Source organism: Lepisma saccharinum, chromosome 21, assembly GCF_977018435.1.
Source record: "Lepisma saccharinum chromosome 21, izLepSacc3.1, whole genome shotgun sequence".
NCBI classification, from domain to species: domain Eukaryota; kingdom Metazoa; phylum Arthropoda; class Insecta; order Zygentoma; family Lepismatidae; genus Lepisma; species Lepisma saccharinum.
Window position 1 is genome coordinate 29,372,703 of NC_139249.1, and position 3,979 is coordinate 29,376,681.

A 3,979-nucleotide genomic window follows, 5' to 3' on the forward strand; every position below is an offset into this window, starting at 1 on the left:
ACAGTTTTGGCCCTCCCGCAAAATAACAGTTGGGCTGAAAAGTTCGTAGGCTGACTCATAGATGGCGTTACTAGAATTAAATCCATGTGATTTTTACTTAGTACTAACCTTCAAAAGATACGTGTATAAATTTCACAGCTGCCGGATAATTAGTTCGTGAGATATAGCATTGTGAGTGAAGCAGCTTTTGTTATTGTGAAAAAATGGATAAAAAAGAATTTCGTGGGTTAATAAAGCATTGCTTTTTGGCGAAAAAAAATACTGTTGAAGCCAAGGCTTGGCTTGATAAACATTATTCGGACTCTGCACCAGGAAAATCAACCGTTGAGAAGTGGTTTGCTAAATTTAAACGAGGCGAAATGAACATCGAAGACGATGCACGCAGTGGACGCCCCAAAGAGGCTGTTACCGACGAAAACATCAAAAAAGTCCACAAAATAATTTTAAATGATCGTAAAGTGAAGTTGATCGAGATAGCTGAGACTTGAAAAATATCAAAGGAACGTGTTGGACATATTGTGCATGAATATTTGAACATGCGAAAGCTGTGTGCAAAATGGGTGCCGCGCGTGCTCACAATCGATCAAAACCAACAACGTTTTGATGATTCGGAGCAATGTTTAGCGATATTCAACCGTAATAAAATTGCTTCCCCATCCACCATATTCTCCAGATCTGGCCCCCAGTGACTTTTTCCTGTTTGCAGACCTTAAAAGAATGCTCACTGGATCTGGAAAGAAATTTAGCACTGATGAAGAGGTAATCGCCGAAACTGAGGCCTATTTTGAGGCTAAAGAGAAATCGTACTATAAAAATGGCATCGAAAAATTGTATGACCGCTATAATCGTTGTATCGCCCTCGAAGGCAACTATATTGAATAATAAAATCGAATTTTGTCAAAAAAATATTTTTTACTATGTTAGCCTACGAACTTTTCAGCCCAACTGTTACTACTAAAGGTCCCTTAAAATACACGTACTTGTGAAAAGAAATTTCTAAGCTTTTGCTGTTATTTAGTTCCTTCACTGTATGTATGCATACATATTACATACACACAGGGGCGGCTCAAGATATAATTTTCCCCCAGGCGGATTTTTGGCGCTCCCCCCCCCCCCCGAAACTTTTCACCCTGTCATCCCTAACTTTCCACCTTGGTGTCCCTACTTTCCACTCCCAATAAAACCTTGACTATGTTACATATTTACGGTTTTAAATGTGAAAAATAATAGCCTATTTTTTAAAATACTTTAAGTATTACTGTGAAACAATACGTTCATAGTGATATCAAAATGATAGCAATCTCTTAGTAGTGCTGCTGCACTACAAAAGTTACGGTCCTTTTCGGAAGAAAGCATGAAACTTGGCATGCACGTAGCTTTCATGTATACGCTTCATTTTGGATGTTGGAACACGTCGAGAAATCATTGTTTCCCGCCAAATTGAACGAAATTCAAAATGGCAGCTAAAACAAGCGTAACTTTGCTGCAGACATAATCGGTTGACACTGCAAGGTAATATAGGTGTCCACATATATGTTTTAGAGTACTAGGAATCCATTTGAATTATCAGATTTGGTATATAATTACAAAATGGATGCCAAAATCCAAGATGGCGGCTGAAAATTCCAGAATTTGCTGCTAAATTACAACAAAATTTATGTTTAGCAGCTAATTTGGGAACTTTTGGTGGTCATCTGTAATTTTGGAAGCCATTTTGAATTTAAAGATGGATGCCGAAAACCAAGATGGCTGCCGTCATCACCTTACATTAATAACACAAAACAGTATTTAAAGTACAAATATTTAACGCTACAGGAATGTTACAACTGGTCTACAGTATACATACAAAGTTTACAATATATTTCTACCCCACTAAATTCATGTTGATTCCTATCGCAGGAATCTCCCTCTCACACACAAAGGCCCGTACATGGAAGGCCTAACTGTCTGAACAGACAACGACCTCTAATACAGCTTTTGCAGGAACACTTTGTGAGCTCCTTCACGGAGGCAGTGGTTCCTTCTTTTGTAGTCCAGAATGGAACCCAAACACTATACCTTCCTTCTTCCATCCCGTCCTCGAAGTTGGGATATTCAGGTTTTGAAACCAAACTCTGTCCCCAGATAAATCTCGCCTGCAAACATGCTCGTTTAGTATGCTGTAGAAGTGCAGCGAATGTGGGTGGTAATCTGTCCATTGCCCATCCACGGACAAACAGCGCCTTTCTTGCTTGGTCAATATCATCCAAGTCGCTTGTGATGTTATAAGTCAGGATAACGCACCTCGCGAGAAGTTTCAAATGATGTTCCTCAATTGCTTGTTTAGGACATGATAACTCTTGGAATACTTTGGTGACTTCAGGAAATGACTTCCACGTTTTCCACAATGGCTTCTTCCCCTTTCCACAGAATCCAGACACGGTATCACAACCCGTAAATGCGTGGAAGAACAACATGCTACTGCATCTGTCTGGACCAAGCTTATTCACGAGTTCTTGAACGGCGATAACATGTAAGGCTTTTCCGACACCGAAGAAAATCCAACATTCTTTCAGGTTCATTTTCATACACATCTGTATCCACAGTTCTAATTAGAATGTGTGTGTTACCTTCCTTCACAGCTTGAAAGACACGAAGGAAGAGTCTTGAATCAGCTTCTTCTTGTTTAGACTTGAGAGAGGACACGTCTGCATTTCCGTTACTCACAACTTCCTCCCCTCTAGTGACGAAAATTGTTTTCACATGCTGCAGTGTCTGGAGGCCGTCGGCTAGGAAGTTAAAGAGTTCAACCTTGTTCTCCGATGAACAAAGAAACTTTTGCCAGTTTCTTGGTAGCTTTCCTGCAGGTGTGACCCGTTGACAAAGTCCTGTTCCATGCTTCTCTCCTGTACAGTTTTGAGGCTTTCGTCAGGATAAGCATCAAAAACGACATCTACTCGATTTCCCTGCTGGTTTGTAACGTACATGATGAAAGTGTTGCGGTAATCGGTGAATGTCACGTTTGTGCCTGGCTTTATCATTCGGACGATAGCAGGCCCATCCAAGAACACTGTGGTTATATCTACAAATAAATTCCCATCACGAGCTTCAGTATTTTCTTTATCGTTATCTGGCTCGTCTATGCCAAGCGCATCTTCGTCTGCTTCCTCTTCTTCGTTGAAACATTTGAGTTCAGATTTTACTGCTGGTCTCAATTATCCTGTCTCCGAGAGGGACGGAGGGAACGGTTGGTTTTCACTTCTGAAAAACTCGTCGATATCCCCCTGCCTGTGCTGACAGGCAATGTACAGTTTTGAAAATATGACAGCGTCGGTTTTTGCCATAGTAAGTTTTATCATCTGTTTTAACTTAGGAGGAACTGCGCCGCCAAATATGTTCACATTGTTTCTCTTGATGGGGTTGAAGATGGAAACCTTTCTTGAAATGATTCGATCCTCCATGTATTTTGAATATTGAGTATTGCCAAGACTTGTCAATGATCTCATACACTCTTCAGCTGTTTCTCCAACAATGATGCGAGAATCTATAGATTGTAATTCATCATCCAATAGTGGGTTATCCATTTCCACAAGTGCAGATACAAGACATTGTGGAAAATGTGGAAGTCAAATATGGGTCTAAAATATCGATCATGCCTTGATCTTGCCACCTAAAACTAAATAACGACTAGAAAATGAATTAAAGAATATCTACTCTGAACACACGTCGCATACTACGTAAATAAGAATTACATGAATAAAAGAGTTAGATTTAGTTTAATTTACTTAACTTTTTCTGCCATTTTACCACGTTAGGTCTCATGATACTTGGCATTAATTAAACTTTCACCCTTCTTTCAGCTTCATAATATTCCAAGATCAATTGGAGAAATATTTGAACAATACAACCTATATGTTCACTGAATATCTCATCTGCGTCAAAGTAAATAAGCCAGAGACATTACAGCAACTAAAGGACAATATTCAGCATGAAATTGAAA